General features: G+C 44.9%; 1 protein-coding gene across 3 annotated transcripts in view; it reads left to right on the top strand.

Annotated features, from left to right (window-relative positions):
* The window catches only part of CPPED1 (calcineurin like phosphoesterase domain containing 1), a 101,367-nt gene that overhangs the window by 77,561 nt on the left and 2,658 nt on the right, over positions 1–21,148 (top strand). The gene's annotated exons all lie outside the window — the stretch shown is intronic.

The raw sequence follows: 21,148 nt of genomic DNA, 5'->3' as shown, positions 1-21,148 counted from the left end.
AATAAAGGTTGGCTTGGGGCACCTGGGTGGCTCAGTCGGTTGGGCATCTGAATCTCAATTTCAGCTCAGGGTCGTGGGATTGAGCCCATGTGGGTGTGGAGCCTGCTTAGGATTCTGTCCCTCTGCCCCTTTCCCTTACAGAGTGCAGGTGTGCTCGCTCTCTCTTTCTAAAATAAATAAATCTTTTAAAAAAAAAAAAGGTTGGTTTGAGACATTACCTTGCAAAAAGAGACAAATCATGGCAATCCATTTATATCAACTTGTATTTGATAAAACGTTGGTTGTTACTGCAAACATGCACCAACTCTCAGAATGAATAAAGGATGAATCAAGCGTTAACTTGGTTTCCTTGGTCTAAACAGGCTAAAGTAATTGTTTGACAGCATTGTGCATCTGACAGCAGCATCACCGAGGGCCATTTTTGCATGAGAGAAAAATAATTTTCCTAAGGGTCTCTTTTTGAATCCATCAGTAATTTGATTATTGCCCTTTTCGGGAACTCTCCTGTGTATACATCTGTGTGTTTCTTCTGCCAGAGCCTTCCATGTTGATGACTTTCCCTTCTCCCAATTCTGGCCATTCTCCAAGTGTCTTTTCATTGGCTTTCTGAAATCCCATGTCTTTAGCATGATTTGTGATTCAACACAAAGGTGCCTCTGCTGGGTTGTATAAGGTGGGTTTTGTTTTGTTTTGTTTTTCTTTCATAGGCGGCTTCATTTATTTTTTTATTTTTATTTTTTTAAGATTTTGTTTATTTGACAGAGAGAGACACAGTGAGAGAGGGAACACAAGCAGGGAGAGTGGGAGGGGGAGAAGCAGGCCTCCTGCGGACCGGGGAGCCCGATGTGGGGCTCGATCCCAGGACCCTGGGATCATGACCTGAGCTGAAGGCAGACGCTTAATGACTGAGCCACCCAGGCGCCCCGGGGGGCTTCATTTATAAACAGTCTCTTCATTAACATTTTCTTGTTATTAAGGAGTTCCTTCTTTTCATACAGCTGAGATCTTATCCTATGAGCATTTTAGAAGCAGAAGATGATGTCTTACACAGCATTATCATGTGTCGTTAAAAACGTTCCCCAGACCACCAGTATTTTATACTACACATAGACATACCATGTTCATTGAACTCTTTTGCCCTTATTGGACACTTAAGTCTTTTCACTTTTTCTCTGTGTTAACAACTACTGTCTCGAACTTCTTTGTGCACAAACAGGTCCAAATCTTAAACTAAAAATGCTTTCCCATTTTTTATTTATGAAACCCGTGCCTAAAATTGGTCTTGCTAAATCCAGATGTGACCTCCAGTCATATTTTGCTGAAGAGATTCGGTGTTCTGATTGGAAGAGTTACTGGAACTCTTGACACTGGGGTCGGGTGCTTTGTCTGTTGTCACATTCATCTTTACATGTTGAACCCTTAGTGCACACATTCTCTGCATTTGGAAACTACAGGAACACTGAATTATAAGCATCGGTCCTACGCTCAAGAAGCTCAGTCTAGGGGGAAAAGTCAGGGGAGGAACCAGAGAATTACAGTCAATGTAGATGTCTTAGAGGGGACTTCATGATGCATGCGACATTTGTTTCTAATATTTAAATTCCTCTCCCCAGAAATCACATTTGAAGCCATGCAAATACTTGCCTTGCTACCTAGTTGATAGGGGCATGGTTTCCCATAAGAATGTGAGAATTGTGGCACACCTGGTGGACGGATAGCCAACATATCAGGGACATTTCTTCCCTTCTTCCTGTATCCTTTTTTTTTTTATCCTTCTTTTCGTTCATAACCACCTTTACTTGATGGCTGCGTCTTTATGAAATCACTCCAAACGTTTGTTTTGATGGGGGCACCCATTCAACCCAGTAGGTGTTGGGGGTTGCCTACTCTGTGCCAAGCCCATATATCATGACAGAGACAGCTTTCAAGGGAAAGAAGTCTTCTCTGTATGAATCACCCATCAGTACATAGAAGCACTGTGATCACTGTCCCCATTTCCTGTCTTCCGATCAACAGCTCTCTTAACCTTGTCAAGGTCGCTGACCCTCTGGCCAAAGGTACCCATCCTTAAAGCTAAAGCCAGGTGCCTCTGGTATAGCAGGTGGAGATCAAAGGGGACATGGACTATGATTGTATAAAAATTATATAATTACAATTTTTTCATTCTTAAAAACTGTGAAAGCAGATCTTACAAGATGTTATCTGTGGGTGGTGGGAATATAAATGTTATCTTTTGTATTCATCTGAATCTTTTAAGTTTTTCCAAAAAAAATGAAAAAATAATAAAAAAGAATCCCTACAATGACATCTAGGTTGGGGTTGGCAGACGGTTTCTGTAAATGGCCGAATAGCATATATTATTTGGCTTTGTGGGCCAAGAGGCAAAATTAAGGGTATTACCTAGGTGCTTATATAAACCTACCTGGAGGCATTTAAAAAGCTAAGAAGCATTCTTCACTCATACATCTTACAGGAAAACAGACAGTGGACTGTAGTTTCCCAGCCCGTGGTCCGGGTACTTAAGATCAGTCACCGCTGACACTTATATTTAAGGATAATAGTTACAGAGCCATCAGTTTGTTTCAAAAAATTATGCCATGTAGCATTTTCCACATTTAATCTTCAGTGTGCAAAGCTTGAAATCTAGGGGAGGAGAAGATTGCCCTTCTTTGTTTTTGATTGACCACATTTTGGGTCTTGTAATGACACACTGCCTCCGATGTGTGTTGTCTGTTTCTCACCTCCAAATTGCCTCTGAGTTGTCATAAAGACGTGGCCTGAGGCGACCAAGCCCCCCTGCCCCTCTTCTGTGTTGCCACACTGCCTTGGGTCCACGCCTCGGTCCCATTGAATGTGTGATGCTTGGGAAAGCAGTTTCACTTCTTTTATTTTATTTTATTTTATTTATTTATTTGACAGAGACACAGTGAGAGAGGGAACACAAGCAGGGAGAGTGGGAGAGGGAGAAGCAGGAGGCTTCCCGCTGAGCAGGGAGGCCGATGCGGGGCTCGATCCCAGGACCCTGGGATCATGACCTGAGCCGAAGGCAGACGCTTAACCATCTGAGCCACCCAGGCGCCCCAAAAGCGATTTCACGAGCCCGAGAAGGGATGTCGAGAAAGTCACTGACAAAATCGTGCTCTCATGGAGTTCCACCCTATCCAGGAACCGTCCTGGGACCTGCTGGAGAGCAAGTGAAGTCCATTCTTTTGTAAGAGCTTCCAAAAGCCAATTTATGTAGTGTTTAAAAGTGGATTATCAGTCACCCCAAAAGGAGAGTTACTGTTGTAAAAAGCATAGGGTAGTATTAGTCCCTGTTGGCTATACCAGGAAACTCTAGCCAACTCGCCCAGCACAGAGAATAAGGAGGTTTATCATCTCATCTCATAGATGAGATCTCATAGATCTCAGGCTCTCAGCCAGGCCAACTCCAGGATCTGGATCTTGCTGTGAATCTGCTCGCTGCCCCCACACCTGCCACTGCACGTGGCCCTTTCCTCAGACTGGACCTTCTCAGATGGCTGCCATAGTCCTGAATTTGATGCTCAGAATTGACAGGGGGCTTTTTAAAAGAAATAAAACCTTTCCCAGGATCCCAGCAGCTATCCTACCACAGTTCCATACCCAGACCTGTTCCTAGCTGGTGGCCTTACGAGGAAAATTGCCACGGCTGCCTCGATCCTGGCTCTGGGGGTAAAGCCCATGACTTTCCAGAGCAGGACATTTCCCAGAACAAAATCGGGACTTTTTTCAGCAAAAACAAAAAGGAAGAGCATGGGTGTTAGAAGGCAGTCAGCATTGCCTGCCGCAGCCAGGAGGAAAGAACCCCACGTTCACGCCTTATTTCAGAAACAGTGTCGAAAAGCACTGTGTTCCCGGGGCGCCTGGGTGGCTCAGTCGGTTAAGCGTCTGCCTTCGGCTCAGGTCATGATCCCAGGGTCCTGGGATCGAGCCCCGCATCAGGCTCCCTGCTCCGCGGGGAGCCTGCTTCTCCCTCTCCCACTCCCCCTACTTGTGTTCCCTCTCTCACTGTGTCTCTCTCTGTCAAATAAATAAATAAAATATTTAAGAAAAGAAAAGCACTGAGTTCCCATTGTGCACTGAGCCTGTGCTGGGGGGTTACACACATCATCTCTGAAAGTCACAGCAACTCCATGCGGGATCTATTATCATCCCTTCTTTAAAATCAAGGAAACGGATGTTCGGGGAGGTGGAGTAGAGTGTCTTGTGGCATTTGAGTAACAGATAGGATTCAGAGTCAGTGCTCATTTCTCTGTCTCTGTCTTCCACCCTCTTGTTAGTAACAACCAGGCCTTCATTAACAAAGAGCGTGGTAGTTCTTTTGCAGTATCAGAAAACACTGGAACTCTGCTTTTCCTTTGACAAAACGGGGAGATCGGAGTTTCTCCCCCACAGCACCTACTAACATAGAGCTTATGAGTTGCCTCAAGTTTCATATATTCATTCACTATCCATCTGTCCATCTGCCCGTCCATCCATCTGTCCATCCGTCTGCCAGCGGTCATTTATAGAGTAGCAGGTCTGTTCTTGTCATTCTGAGAATGGATATCTGGGGTATCAGTTAAATAGATTTGCTCTCTGCCCTCACAGACCAGCAGGGGACACCAAGGTGGGAAGCAGGCAGCCCCAGGACAAAAGTAGAGGAATGTGCAAGAATCAGGAGGAAGGAGGCCCAGCTTGGTTCAGCTGGGCCAGGGATGATCTCCTCTGAGAGAGGAGCAGGCCGTGTCTTGAAGGGTGAAGGAGAGTGTGCCGGGCAGATGTGGGCAGGAAGGGAGCATTCAAGACACAGGGCAGAGCGTGAGCCCGGTGTGTGCCAGAGCCGCCTTGAAACCACTCGTGGGTAGATCCAGGACCCTCAGGTGTTAAAGAAGCATGTGAAGGTTTCTCGTCCATCAAGTTGTGCATTTTAGAAAGAACAACCTTGCTCAGTCTACCCAGGATGCATTTTCTCTTTCCCTTCCAGGTTTTGTTCAGGATGTCAGTGTGACAGGCTAAAAACACTCCTTTCCAGCCCCCCTTACACCTGGTGTGGCTACTGGTCCCAGTCCTGGGATTTAGCAAGTGGGGCAGCTGCAAAGCTTTTTGTTGGCCCTTTTCTCTTGTTCCTGCTTGGAACTTGGACACAGTGCCTGGAAGCCCTGCAGCCATCTTGGAGTCCTGAGGACAAAGCCACAAACTGAGGATGGCAGAGCAGAAAAACAGAAGGAACCAGCATTCTTAGTGAAATCCTTGAGCAAAACTGTACCCACCCTGTCCACCTGCCTCCTTTCTTTATATGGGGTGGATAAATACAAATGCACCTTTTACTTGTTCGAGCCACTGACAGCTGACTGTTGTCCTGATACATCTAGGGGCAGAAAGGAGGGCAGCTGGGAAGGCAGGAGGGTAAGGAGGGCGGGCAGTCACAAAGACTGTCCTGAGGGCAGAGAGTTGAAAAGGCTGTGAGCAGGCTCTAGCAGAAAAGCAGTGGGACGAACGGCCTGCATCCCTGGAGCAGGTGACTGGTGCGCTGGCCCAGGGAAGCCCACAGGAGGAGGAGGCACTGGGGGCGAAAGAAGTGAGTGAGTCAGGAGGGGAGGGCCTTGAAGCAGTCCAGGAGCTCTGGGAAGTGGAGTTGTCACGGGCGGTATGGCTCAGGTCAGGTGGAGACAGTGGTCATCCCGCGGGAAGACAAGGGCGTGGACAGAGCCAGGGCCGACCACCGTCTTAAGGGGTGGAATGGAAAAGCACACTATTTGGCACGTGCCATACTGCAGTCTTGCCATCTTTCTTTCTCCAGTTCCTGAGATGGAAGCTGACTTTTCTAAGGTCCTCACGTTTCAGTGGCAACAGCTCCCCTCCCAGACCTCCCTGGCTCGAGTCCAAGCTAGAGCACTCTTTCCCCAGCACATTTCATCTTCGACACCCTGCAAAACATCTCCCTTCCGCGGCTTGCTGCCACCTCTGTCTACCTCCCTCGAGTATTTTTGGACAGATTTCCAGTTTGATACATGAACATGCCGTCAGTCAAAACAATCTTTTTAATGAGCCTCTTGTCCTGACAGCTGTGTTTAAGATAGGGCATGGAAGCCGGGTAATGGAAATCTAGAAAATTGTCCATTCTGGATTGAAACCTTAATGTGTGCCCCGCTCTGCATCTCACACACACAAGCCCACTATCTTCTTTTAAAAATAAAGAGGAAATTATGAATAGTGAAAAAGATGTAATTTGTGCAAATGAAAAAAAAAAAGATCTTCTGATCAGATACTTAGAGAAGGCTCAGAGGAAGGTCTAATTATTGAGCGGCGTCCGAGTACGTCACATGCAGCTTCCTGCCACGCAACCTTGGGCATGGCTCTGAGTGTCCCTTGATCTTCGAAGTAACCCTGGGGGTGGTCGATATTAGTCCTGCCTTCCACCCGGGGAAACTGAGGCTCAGGGAGTTTGATGGACATGCTACCCGCACAGAGACTGAGGTTCAGGTTTGCATTCCCCTGACCCCTGCCCCAGACTGCTACTGCTTTTTTGGCAACCAAATATTAGTATGAATAAAACACAGCCCTCCTCTTGCATTCCACACACGTTTTGAATCTCTGCGTCATCAGGAAGGGGAAAAATTAAATTACAAAGTTGAGCATAGCTTCCCCTGTAGATAAATAAGAAGTGAGTCTGAATTTTGTAGGAGCATAATTAATTCTTGAGTCCAAATCGGGGAGTGGGGCTCCACTGCAGCCATACCCCCTGGGCTTTGGCTGTGCGGGCAGCCAGGCACCTGCAGGCCTCGGAGAGGAATGATTTCCCAGCAGCACCGCTCTGTGCCCTGGATTGTCCAAGCTCAGGTGGTCCCAAAGGCAGGGGAGGCTCGTGTCCTATAAAAGTAAGTGGGTTCGGAGGATGGAAGTGTAAACATGTTCTAAACAGGACCTGGGCCCCTCTCGACTCCGCTGGGTGTTGGTGTGATGACTCTGACCAGCCGCTCTCTCCCCATCTGCTCTTCTTTGGGGCTTTTGTGGCAGAACCACTTACAACCTGATCAAGCTGAAAATGCACAGCCCTTGGTGCTCCCTGGGCCACTTCAGTGCCATCGAGAATTACAGTTCCATCCCCCTCTCTCACCTTCTTGTAGTTTCAATTAAGAGGAGCCTTGAACGAGGAACAATATAATTTTTGTGGATTATTATGGAGTTGAGGCAAGAAAGGTGTAATTTCTTGAGGGGAGGAAATTTTTTTAAAAAGAAAGAAAAAAAATCTTGTGGTTATAGAGTATGAATGAGTTGGCCTTGAGTGAAGGTCATTTCAGCAACTGGGCCATTAATTCCTACCCAATCAAAAAAAGAGAGAGAGAGAAGAAAAGAAAGAATCCCAAGAGGAGGCTGTGGATCCTAAAGACAAGCCAGATGTTTCACGTCACGTGAACCAAACATCTAGGCAAACGCCTGAGGTAACCCTGTATTTGCAAGCTCCGTAGTGCCCACAGGAGAGGGCGAGGCACAAACCCAGGGTTCCAGCAGCGGCCCCGCCCAGGAACGCCTGGTGCCGCAATAATTTAGTCCTCACCAGCCATCTGGGGCTGCTCACCCCCATCAGCAGGCTGGGTCCCAGCTCCTGTAGGAGACGATGCAGCCCTGGCCCCAGGTCAGGTTGCACAGAGGCAGGGCCTCTTGGCTCAGGTGCTCCGTATACCTGGGAGTCTCTTCCTGTGCTAATGATCCTGCCCCAAACAGGTACAGATGGGCTTCTCCCCTGAGACCTGCCAGAGTGGCTGGGCCATGAGACTCCTTCCTCCCAGGAGTGGTTTGCTCCCAGGTCCCCGGGGCTCTTTGAGAAGCTCTGCTAACTCTGAGTTTCTCCTTGTACCTGAGCAGTGTGCAGAGCTGAAAGGTGCTGAACCCACCTGACCTCCCAGTTTAGAATGGTCGTCTGACAGCCTAGATTTTTACATACCGGAAATAGAGTTTTCAGAATTCTATAGGGTGCTTCTGAGATAGAGCTATATGTCCTGAGTGGAACAGTGAAAAGATACAGTGTTGAGTGAATAAAAGCAAGTCGCACATCCATAGATAGCATATCCCATTTTTGTGAAATTGTGTGTATTTGTATATACGTGTATTGCTATAGACTTATATCTAATAGCTGTGTTATCAGTATAGACAATTTAAAATATCTGGACAATACACATTGAACTGAAATGGGAAGAGAAAGTTCAAGAGATTTTCGTGCCCCTCCTTTTTTTTCATGCTCTGTATTTTTACATTTGATTTTATTTTAGCAAGCATGCATTGCTTTTTTTTCTTCTGACTTTTTATTCAGAAATATTTTAAAGCTGACAGCAAAGTTGCAAGTAAAAAGAACACCTATATTCGTTTTACCCAGATTTATCTAGTGTTTTACCCCAGTTGCTTTATTTTTTTTATTATTTGTGAGAGAGATTGCAAATACATATTTTTCTGATGTATTTGGGGGTAAGCTGCATGCATCATGTGTGTTTGTTTTATTATACCTTCTTACACAAAAGGAAGGCTACTGTGTATGCTTTTTGCGCTTTATTCACATAATTTTTCTTGGCTGTCATTCCATATCTGTTCATGGAGATCTTCCTGACTTTCCCTTACAGCTGCACTGTGTGTGTACCGTAGCTCATTCAGCTGCTGTCCTAAGGCGGGCATTACTTTTGAAGGCAGAAACACAATAAAGATAAAGAGTGGAAAGGAAATTTTAAAACCACCAAAAAGAGCGAGCTGAAGCTCTTAATAGAAAGTCTTTGTTATTTGTAAAGTGGGTGGAGCTATGGGAGAAAGCGGCAGCCAGGAACCCTTGGGCAGCCCTTGGACTCACAAAGAGAGTAATAGAGGCATCCAGAGGTCCAGCTGACCTCCTTAGGTCAGTGTCTGAGGAAGGCTCCCTGGAGCAGGGAAGTGAGGACACAGGACCAAGCCAGGAACAAAGCTAATAAGCAAGGATGTGTGCTCAGGATTTCAGCCAGATCCAGCTGGAGCTCCAGAGCATGAATCACACCACAGGGGTGAACACCTCCCCCCCTCCTTGAGGCAGGGATGCCACGTCCTCCAAACCCCACATACAATAATCCGTTTTAGGGATGTGGAAAAATTAAAAGTAATACAATGAGGCTTGTTTACAGTGCCTGGTCCATAGCAGATCTTCAAAAGATGATAGCTATTACTATTATGGTCATTATTCCCTTTCTTTCCCTCTCCCACCGCACCATAACAGCTTTATTGACATATCATTACCATTAACATACCATACAATTCACTTACTTAAAGTGTACAGTTCGGCAGTTCTCAGTCTATTCAGAGAGTTGTGCGTTCACCATCATGGTCAATTTTAGAACATTTGCATGACACTATAAAGAGACCTTGCGAGGCGCCTGGGTTGCTCAGTCGTTACGCATCTGCCTTCGGCTCGGGTCATGATCCCAGGGTCCTGGGATCGAGCCCCGCATCGGGCTCCAGCCCCGCATCGGGCTCCCTGCTCAGTGGGGAGTCTGCTTCTCCCTCTTCCAGTCCCCCTGCTTGTGTTCCCTCTCTGGCTATCTCTCTGTCAAAAATAAATAAAATCTTTTAAAAAGAGAGAAAAGAAAAGAAACCCTGAACCCTTTTGCAGCCACTCCCCATTTCCTCCCTCCCTGCCCTAGAAATCTACTTTCGGTCACCATAGATGTGCCTGTCTATTCTGGGTATTTCGTATAATAAGAGTCCTATGCCACATGGTCTGGGGGCTGACCTTTTGCACTCTTGGGTCATTCATTCATTGGCTGTGCCCCCCACCACAGCGTTAGTTCAGTCGTTCAGGTCTCAGGAGCAGGGCAGCTGTGAGCAGTTAGCAGCCAACCCTCCCAGCAGCAGCTGGATGCACCAACCTGGAAAGGGGCCTGGTGAGGACACCGACAGCATCCACCAGCATAAATCATGTGAAAGGGCTTAGTTAAGAGTAAGAGGACAGGGATTATCCAGCATGACAATAGAAAAAAAAAAAACAGGGAGGATAGCACTTACTGAGAATTTCTGGATAAACGTGTGTTGTTCTGGAAGTCTCCCTTTTAATCTTTGAAAGGCTCTGTCTTGTAAGATCACCAAGGAATGAAATCTCAGTGACCAAACTCTCACACCCTCGGTTAGAATTTAAGTTGCTATCTTTCCTTAAGGATAATTTGACAGTCATATCCAAAGTCTAAAGTATGGGAATATGGAAGACTAAATTTTTCCCCTGAGATTAGGAATAAGGAAAGCTTGCCTGTTTTCACCATTCCTATGTAACAGCATATTGGAGGTTCCAATCATTACAAAAAGCAAGAAAAAGCATAGTAATCAGAGAAGAAGAAATAAAATTGTCCCTATTTGCAGATGATATGATTATTTACTTAGAGAATCCCAGGAATCTACAAAACAATTACTGGAATAAATGAATTTAGCAAGGTCTCAGGGTATCAAGTTGATAGACAAAATGTATTTTTATATACCACCAACAAACACTTGTCAAATGAAACTGTAAAAATAATTCAATTTGCAATAGCATCAAAAACCATAAAATACCCAGGAATCACAAAGGACATGTAAGACTTCTGCCCTAAAAACTATAAAACATTACTGACATTAATTAAAGAAGACCTAAGTAAATGGAAAGATAGACCATGTTCATGGATTGGAAGACTGTTGTTAATATGGCATTTTCCCCAAATTGATCTGTAGTTTCAACATAATCCCAATCAAAATTCCTGCAGTTTTATTGTGGGTAGAATCTGCAAGCTGATTCTAAAATTTCTGTGGAAATGCAAGTTACCAGGGCGCCTGGGTGACTCAGTTGGGCGTCTGCTTTCGGCTTGGGTCATGATCCTGGGGTCCTGGGATCAAGCCCACTTCGGACTCCTGGCTCGGCGGGGAGCCTGCTTCTCCCTCTCCCTCTGCCTCTCCCCCTGCTCATGCTCTCTCTCTCTCTCTCTCTCTCTCTCTCTGTATCTCTGTCAAATGAATAAATTTAAAAAAAATCTTTTAAAAAAGAAATGCAAGTTACCTAATAGCAAAATGATTTTGAAAAAGAAGAACAAAATTGAAGGACCTACCCTACCTGATTTCAGAACTGTTAACCTACAGTGATCAAAGCTGGCATTTAGTATTAAAAGATAAACAGATTAATGGAACAGAAAATTGAGTTTAGAAATAAACCCAAATATATATGGTTAATCACTTTTCATCACACATGCTGAGGCAATTCTGGAAATAACCCCAGGGTCCATTAGCAGTTGAATGGGTAAACAAATTATAGGATATCCATACAATGAAATATTACTTAGCAATAAAAAGGATGAACTCTTGATACATACAGTAATATGGAGGAATCTTTCAAAATCATGCCTACATGATTCTTTCATGAAATATTTCAAAATCATGCTACGTGAAAGAAGCCAGACCAAAAAAGATTGCATACCAAATGATTCCATTATATGAAATCCTATCAATCTGTAGAAACAGCAAACAGGTCAGATGTTGCCTGGGCCAGGATAGAGGGAGAGAGTGACTCCCAAGGAGCACAAGGAAACTTTTGGGAGTGGTGGGATGTGTTCATGATCTTGATCTTGGTGATGGTTTCCAGGTGTGTACATGTGTTAAAATTGATCAAAATATATGAAGTTTATGGTTCTTCAGTTATACTTGACACTGTACCAAAAAAGTGGAGGTATTCTTTGATCCAGTAGTTAAGCTTCCTTGTAAAATGTGGAAAATGTTGATCCTAGAGGTACCTTCTTTGTCTATTTGTACATGTGGTATGGTTATTTTTGCTCTGCCAAAGGGCCTTTGTGTTTGTCGTATGATATTAATAATTCAGTGCTTCTGTTAAAGAAATATTCAGTGATTTAATAATTGATATTATAATGGCTTTCATTCATGAGGAGCCTACTGTGTGCTAGGCACAGTATAGCTGTTTCTCATAGCAGCAGCCTCGCAAGGTTATCTGTGATTATCTCCATTTTTCAGATAGTGAAACTAAGGCCATTCAGTTAAAAAAGAGCCAACGCTGGGATTGGATTTCCACATCTGCCCCACTCCAAAATGGCGCTGCTGGGGCGCTTGGGTGGCTCAGTTGTTAAGCATCTGCCTTTGGCTCAGGCCCGCATCGGGCTCCCTACTCGGCAGGAAGCCTGCTTCTCCCTCTCCCACTGCCCCCGCTTGTGTTCCCTCTCTCGCTGTGTCTCTCTCTGTCAAATAAATAAATAAAATCTTAAAAAAAAAAAAAAATGGCTCTGCTCAGTATAGTAGCCACATGTAGCTGGTCCAAATGGAGGTGGGATCTAAGTGTGTACACTGGATTTTCCAGACTTGGTATGAAAATAATGTAAAAATGGTAATATTTTATTAATTGATTATATATTGAAATAATATTTTAAATATTGAGTTAAAACACATAACTAAAATTAATTTCACCCGTTACTGTTTACTTTTTAAAAGGCAACTATTAGAAAATCTAAAATTACACAAGAGGCTCACATTAAGCAGGACCACTTCAGAGCCCTTTCCACCTCACATTGTCTGTATAAAGGACAACTAGAATGTTAATTCAGCAGCATAGATTTATATTTATTGAGTGTAAACTGTATGCTGGTTGAATTTTATAATCTCTCTTATGGGTACACTGTAAGAGAGATTATAAACTATAAGCCCATTAGACATTTAATTTCAAGCAAAAATTGTCAGCACACAATTTTTTTTAATGTTTTAGATCTGAGTTACTTTTTTAGATGGAAGGATGTGGACACTCTTCGTTTCAAGTAAATACAGAAGTCTCTTTCTGACCATTAGTACAAATGCTCTGAATTTTTATATAATTGAGTAATTGTTTATAGAATAATTTTGTGTTCATTAAAGCAGTGTTCTCTGTTGGGCAAATACACTTGTCTCCCCTGGTCAGGATGGCATTCATAGTTTTACAAACTACAAATTACTGTTTTCTTTGTTGTTTTCTTTATTTGTGAGAAGTACAGAAAGAAACTTCCTAATTTTTGAAGGATTGAGAAATTGTGGCTGAACTTTGATCACCCAAATGTATTTTTTTAAAAGATGATATGCTTTTTTTTTTTTCTCCATTTACTGGGGGTGGCCCTCCTCTCATTTTTGTTAATAGAGTTTTATTGGATCGCAGCCATGCCCACATGTTTACATAACTGTGAATGGTGGTTGTTCCCATGCTGTGAAGGAAAGCAGAGTTGAGTAGTTCCACAGAGATTGCATGGCCTTAAAATATTTACTTTCTGACCTCTTACAGAAAATGTTTGTAGACCCCAGGTCAATTAAGTTATGAGCAATCCTCGAAAGAAGTTCCATGAAAATGTCTTTAAGACCCCACTTAAGTTAATGGGAATTTGGGGATGGGAAGGTTTGAATTCGTGAAAGGCTGACACTGGCAGTGATGGGATGCTCTGATGCTCTCCCCACGAGAAGGAGGAGGATGCAGACTTGAGCCTGGCACCTCACTTGTCTCCATTCCAGCCAGTGGTCAGTCCAGCTGCCCTGCCCTCCAGCGCAGCCAGACTCCGATCTGGAATCCTGGTACTACCAGGCACTCCCCTGGAAAACTCACATAGGAATTTTTCCCATGTCATACAAAGGCACAGAGAAGGACTAGGGGGTGCCCGTGGGTGGTGGTAGGTCACAGAAGCTCCGTGGTGGTCACTTAGCTCCTGCCTCCTCAACACCCCTGACTCCTGTTCTTCTTTCTTCACTCACGCGGCCCATCTCTCATGTGTTTTCAGTTTCCCTCCACTTGGCAGGAGTTTGGTTAAGAGCACCGACTCAGGGGCCAGACCCCTGGGCTCTGATCACAGCCCTGCCAGAGACAGGCCGAGCGGGGCAAACATGGAATGTGTCTACGTCTGTTTTCCTCATTTGCCAAACTGGGGTAATAACTATGCCTCCTTCATAGGGAAATTGTGGGGCTCACACGATTTAAAAACATGTGAAGTGCTCTTCTTCAGAACAATGTCTGATAGTGAGCACTCCGTAAATACCACTTACTATCATTATTATTACCACAAGAATCACTATCCTACTTCAAGTCCCAGGGCAGATGTGAACAAAGAACTGGCAGAAGTGGAGGGTGTCACTTAGGTCAAAGCTGCCCCCTACAGGGCACGCCTTACTGGGCCTGCAGTGTGTGATCCTTGGCACTTCGTACCTCTAAGGTAATGGACAGAGAGCATCTGCTTCTGAGTCAGCCTGATCCAGGTACAAATCCTGGCTAGGTGACCCCAGGCAAGTCCCTTAACCTCTCTGTGGCAACTCAAAACCCTAACCCAATAGTTAAGAACCTCTTACTTAATGAGTCAGGTGGGCTGTACCCTGATTTTGGATTAGCAGCTGCTGGCTGTTGGCAGGGACCACCATCTCAGGGCCCGCCTCTCGGCGACCTGCCTACGAAATTCTTTACCTGCAGCATGGGTTATTTGTACCTGTTTCCTCTCCATTCACACCAATTTTTTTTTTCCCAGTGAGTCATGTTTTTTTCCTTACCACTGAGGCAGAATAATGAGTGACTAATGATTTACAACACAGTTTTCCCTGTCACAGCTGACGACGTAAAGATGCACACCATTGTCATAAACGTATACTCATCAGTAAACTATGTATACTCAGGATACAAACAAAAGCGGCCCAATTCAAACATGTTTGTACTTTCCAGGCTTAAGTAACACTAGCACATTAAGGAAGCCAGTTTTTAATATTAAAATTGCACTGGGGTACATCCCGATTTCCTGATTGATTTGAGGCAAGCTTCCAGTATTAGAATATCAAATTATATGGAGATTGCATTCCCATCCTCTGATTGATTTGAAATGAATTTGAATCAAGACAGCTTAAAAATAGCTTTTATAACATCTTTATGACTTGATACCATGGAGAAATAAAAACGAAACTCACACCACAGAAGCTGTCCTCTGTTGATGCGCAGGGGCTGTCTTGTGCCGGGGAATTCTTCTGGCGGTAATTTAAGAAGATGCTTGTCATCTCCTTACAGCAGTTCATAATTCAGAAACAATCTATACGTAATACTCAATTAAGGAACCATAGAGGCATGTCAGCCCCAGATGACTAATGAACAGCCAAAATGGAAATTTGGCACGACTCATGAAAACACCACTAAAATCAATCCCCCGTCCGGGAAACCACGATTTATTAATTCATTCCTTACCTGCACTGAGTTGCGAATCGATGCGTCCCCATCAGAAGCTAATAAAAAGCAGAGATGGGTCCTCGTAGCCTGTCGGCATAAAAGGGCAGAATTGTAACTCGGGCAGGAGACTGTGCATCGCAGGCCAGCACGTGGTGTCTGTGTCCCACTCCAGCAGTGAGCTGCCGGCCCTGCTCGGGAAGGAGCCCCGAGGGCTGATGAGCACCCGCCGTGTGCTAGGTGCTTGCTGCCCGGTTCCATGCTCTCCTTCAAACCTCTCTGCCATCCGTGAGACAGGTGTTAATCATTATTCATCTCACAAGGGAGGGAGTGGAGGCCCGGAAAGGGCAGCGGCCTGCCCAAGGTCCCCAAAGAACAAAGCCAGAGTCTGCAAGGCCGGTTCAGCACTTGGGCTCTAACATGAGTTTTCCAGCTGCATAACTTTGTTTTTTCTCCCGGCCTCGGTTTTCTCATCTGTAAAACGGAGGTGATTCACGTCTCCGTTGGGAGGATTCAGTGAGATGATACTTGGAAAGTCCTTAGGGTCCTGCTGTTATCCTCCTTCCAAGCCATCCCCATTCCACTTCGCCTCAATACTGCCCTTACTCATGGGAGGACTTGGAGAACATAACCGGGTTCAGAACTGCTGGACTTCCCAGGAGGTGGGAGATAGAAACTCCCTCTGTCATCCACCAGGCTGCTTCTGGCCCTGGTTCCAGCCCGGGAAGAGACTCACGTGCCTCCTCCTCCCTATTCCAGCCAGGAATAGCCCAGAGCCCTGAACTCCACACCAGAACCCGGCAGAATGGAGAGTTACTCGTACCCTCCTCCATTTGACACAGACTTCAGCCTCCTGCCTGACCAACCCTTTGTGCACTTATTTCATGGCCATTCCACGGTGTCTTATTCAGGACTCCAAGATGTGAAGTTCCTGATTGTACTCGTGGGTGGCGGCGGTGGGGGGCTCTCCTTGCTGGGGAGGGGGGGCTCTCCTTGCTAGAGGGGAGGCCATTCTCAACACCGTGGCCCTGCTCACTGACAGTCTCTTTCATCTTTATTGTTAGTCCTCTTAGGTATCCTTGCTAATGCCACATCCTCATTCGGTCACACTTGCTGTGACTTGGGACATTAACAATAAATGGTGAGCCCTGAGGGGTTTGCAGTGGGAAGATGGATAGCACACACATGGCCAACCAGCGCAGCTGTCCAGGGTCCGCTGAGATCTGCTCGGAAAGTTCTGCAGGTCACTTGAACAGCCCCATTAATGCTTCTGTCTCTGTGGATGCCAATAAATATGGCATGAAACTTGAACATAAATGAGTTTTTATGGCTAATTACGGCTAATGCGAGCCATTTTCAAAATTGCCAAGCATTACTTCCAGAATATTAGTTTGCAACTATGAATTAGGCATGAAGAGCCAAATTCAGTGCCCATAATCTAGTACACAACAAAATAATAACAACACTAAGTGGCTTCTGTCTGGCCAAGAGGAACTCCCCGAGGCCAGTCTGATGGCACAGACTTGCAGTGGGCCTCCGACTGCACAGGCCATGAAGCTTTGAAACCCCAGGGAGGCCATGAAGGAAGCAGTCACTTATGTGGTCCTCCGGTCAGTGTGGTCAGGACTGTTCAATTCTCCAGCTGTGGCGAGGACCCTCTGGGCGCCCAACCCGGGGCTTCAGCTGCAAGCGTCTGACCTGAACAGCTCGGTCCCTGGTGTGGGGGCACCTCCATTCCATCTCTCCTCCCCTTCCCCCCGCCCCACTCGGTCCGTCTGGCACATCACCCCCACGCTCTTCACAGCACCTTGATGTTCGTGTTCATGATCACTGATAACATTATACCACGGTACAAAAGAGTAGAAAACGATGTCCCCTCGCTAATCCCAGCCCCCAGCCTCCCCATGAAATCACCAGTGTGAGCAGTGCGAATGTATCCCAGTTCAATTGGGGGCTACAAACATACGTGCACACCCTCTTATGCATATGCTGTCTATGTTTTACAAAGCCAGGATCACATAATACTTATTTTAACATCTTATTTATATTTAATAACGTATTTGGTATCTTTCAATGCCAGCACATGTAAATCTACCTCTTTTTAAAAATACACCTACTGTAATTTATCCAGTCCTCCCATAAATGAACATCACACACAGTGCCTCGGTGAACACTGTACTGGGTATTTCTGAAGGATAAATTTCTACCAAAGTGGTGGTGTTGGATCAAGGGGAATGCACAATGAAACGTGAGAGAATAGCACCAGATTACCCTCTGAAATGAGTTGTGTCTGTTTATATCCTAATAACAGTAAATGGAAATAGCTCTTTCCCGCCACCGTTGGATGCTCCACGTAGACAAACCTGGGTGTCCTTCCTTCCCATCCCTGGGTGTGGACCTCAGCCAGCAGATGGCCACACCTGCCCGCAGGTGTGTCCCTGTGCCCGCTTCGAGCCCTGACAGCTGTAGTCACAATGCTGTGTTCAGAGTCTCCCAGAAGCAGTTGCTGTAAACATTTTGAGCACATTCCCTTCAGACCTTTCTGAATCCTTGTCAAAAGCAAACAGTTCCATCACCACAAGGATCTCTCCTGCCGTCCTCCTATAGCCGCATGCGCCCCCGATTGCCTCCACCGCTGCGCCTCACTCCTAGCAGCCATATCTATAATTTTGTCATTTCAGGAATGCTACATAAATGGAATCATACAGGATGGAACCTTTGGGGTTTGGCGCTTTTTTTTTTTTTTAAAGATTTTATTTATTTATTTGACAGATTGATAGTGAGAGCGGGAACACAAGCAGGGGGAGTGGGAGAGGGAGAAGCGGGCTTCCTGCCGAGCAGGGAGCCCGATGTGGGACTCGATCCCAGAACCCTGGGATCATGACCTGAGCCGAAGGCAGACGCTTAATGACTGAGCCACCCAGGCGCCCAGGTTTGGCTTTTTTTAATGAGTATAATTTCCTTGAAATCTATTCCAGTTGTTGTGCGTATCGATCGGTTGTTCCTTTTTTTTATTGCTGGGTGGTATTCCATAGCGTGGATGTACCACAGTGTAACCGTAGACCCCGCGGAAGGACATTTACGTTGCCTCCCATTCCTGGCTATTACAAATAAAGCTACTATATACATCCATGTACAGATATTTGAACATAAGTTTTGGGAAACTGGGAAAAATGTCCAGGAGTTCTGTTGCTGGGTCATACAGTAAATGCAATTTCAACTATTACCAGACTGTTTACCAACCAGACTGTTTACCTTCCCACCAGCACTGCAGGCACGATCCAGTTTCTCTGCACCAGACCCAGCATTTGGTGTCAGGAACATTTTAAAATTTCGTGTTTGATTCTTTTTTTGTTTTGTTTTTTGTAGTCATTCTGATTTTTTCCCCCTGCCTCTTTGCTGATTGAAAGCTGCATATTCCATTCGGTTCTTTTGGAAATTATCCAGATGGTTTTTTTTTAAATAAACTTTTTAATTTTAGAACAATTTCAAATCCATATAAAAACCGCAGGGATAATACAGACACTTCCCATGTACACCTGCCTCTAGTTTCCCGTTATTAGTATCTTACACTAATACGGTATATTTGCTATAATTAATGAAGTGATATTGATGCACTTTTATTAATGAAAGCCCATAATCAGGTTCCCTTACTTTTTTACCTAATGTCCTCTTTCTGCTCCAGGATCCCATCTAGCATAGCACACCTCGCTTAGGCATCACACCTCCTTAGTCTTCTCTGTGCTGTGACAGTTTCTCAGACTGCCCTTGTTTTTGACGACCTTGACAGTTTCTCGAGAAGTACTGGTCAGGTGTTTGTAGAATGTCTCTCTATGGGGATTGGTCTGATGGTTTTCTCATGCTGGAGTCCTGGATTGGGAGGAGGAAGACCACACAGGTGTGCCGTTTTTATCACAGTCATCAAGGTGCATCAGGGGTGCAGACTAACAACCTGACTTCCCATCCCTGTTGATGTTTGGCCCATGTCTCCACTGTTAAGTGACTCTGGGAAGGAAGTCCGTATGCATAGTCCACACATACAGGGAGCTCCACCTTCCTAAGGGCAGAAGATCGACATAAATTATTTGTTCTTCTGTATGGGAGATTTTGTCTCTTTTTCCCACATTTCTTTATTTATATTAATTTGGACTAGTGGATTTATTTTTTATACTTTGGCATGAGTTTATTTTGTTGCTTAAGTTGTTAAGGTTTGGCTGTGGGAAGCTCTTTCTGTTGATTCCTGTGTCCCTCTGACACACCCCCCATTAGCTCGAGCTTTTGAGCACTTCCTTCCTTTCTGGCCCAACAAGATGCTCCAGGCTCATCTTGTATATTTCCTGCCCCAGCCCCACAGTCAGCCAAGTCTCCGAGGATCCTTTTATTCAAGAATGGTATTAGAAACCAAGATCTGGACGCTAGGTGTGCTCATGGCCAGTATGTGCCCCTGTTTCTAGGCACTGACAGCCAACGGAGCAAGGAAATACGCGTCTTTATACTAACCTGTGTCCGCACACATCTGTCAATGTCTCTCTGTGTCATTCTCTGTTTTCAACATGGTATTAAGGTAAACATGAGTTCATACTGATGTCTCCGCCTCCCATCACTGCCACACGGGTCATTCTGGCCTCCTTCCCTTCCCCTATATTTTTTTTTAATTTTTTTTTTAATTGAGCTATACCATAAAATTCACACTTTTAACATGAAAAAGTTCAGTGTTTTTTTTTTTTTAAAGGTTTTATATATTTATTTGACAGAGAGAGACACAGCAAGAGAGGGAACACAAGCAGGGGGAGTGGGAGAGGGAGAAGCAGGCTTCCCGCCGAGCAGGGAGCTTGATGCGGGGCCCGATCCCAGGACCCCGGGATCATGACCTGAGCCGAAGGCAGACTCTCAATGACTAAGCCACCCAGGCGCCCCAAATTCAGTGGCTTTAATATAGTCATGAGGTTGTGCAGCCATCACCACTATCTGATTCTATACCGTCACCATTCCACAAAGAAACACTGTGCCCATTAGCAATCACTCCCACTTCCCCTTGTCCCTCCCCATCCCCAGCCCTCGACAAACAATAATCTTCTTTCTGTCTCTGGAGTTGCCTATTCTGGACATTTCATATACATGGAATCATACAGTGCGAGGCCTTTTGCATCTGACTTCTTTCACTGACTGAGCATGGTGTTTTCGAGGTCAGTCCATGTTGGAGCATGTGTCAGTACTCTTCAGTCCTTTTGACAGCCGGACAATCTTCCATCAAATGGATGTGCCACATTTTGTTTATTCATCAGTTCAAATGGACATTTAGGTTGTTTCTGCTCTTTTGACTACTATGAATAATGCTGTTGTGAACCTTCACGAACAAGTTTTTACATGGCTGTGTGTTTTCCTTTCTCCTGAGTAGATACCTAGGAGTGGAACTGCTGTTTATTTTGTTGTGCATAAATAAACTGTTTATTTTGTTGTACAAATATAACACTTTCATTGTTCATAGTTGCTTCCCCTCAGCTCTGGAAGGCATTACTCTTTGGTTCTGTTATTGCTGGGGTGCCTGCTATCTAATTGTCATTCCTTTATAGTATTTTTGCCATGATATATTTTTAGGGTTTTTTGGTTGGATGCTCCACAATATCCCCATGATACAAATTGATTTTTATTTATCCTACTTAGTACTTTATATATGAAGACCCATATATTCCTTCATTTTGGAAAATCCCCAACAATTGTTTCTTCAAGTTATTCTTACTATTATTTCCTCCTTTCTCCTGTTGCACCTCCTCTTAAGCATCCATAGATACCCCTTTATCCATTCTTTGGGTTCTTTGAACTGCATGTTCTTATTGCTTGTGTCTGAGTCTCTGTGTTGTCTTTTGGTTGGTTCAGTGCCTCCATTCTGTCTCTTAATTCACTGATTTCCTCTCTGATTAGTGTCCAGTTTAGAATTTATCCCATTTATTGAGAGCTGTCTTC

The sequence above is a fragment of the Mirounga angustirostris genome, unplaced genomic scaffold (genome assembly GCF_029215605.1).
Source record: "Mirounga angustirostris isolate CCGP_5_RB_7025 unplaced genomic scaffold, mMirAng1.0.hap1 SCAF_5, whole genome shotgun sequence".
Lineage (NCBI taxonomy): Eukaryota > Metazoa > Chordata > Mammalia > Carnivora > Phocidae > Mirounga > Mirounga angustirostris.
Note: the sequence above shows the minus strand (reverse complement) of the source record. Positions and strands in the feature narration are given on the sequence as shown.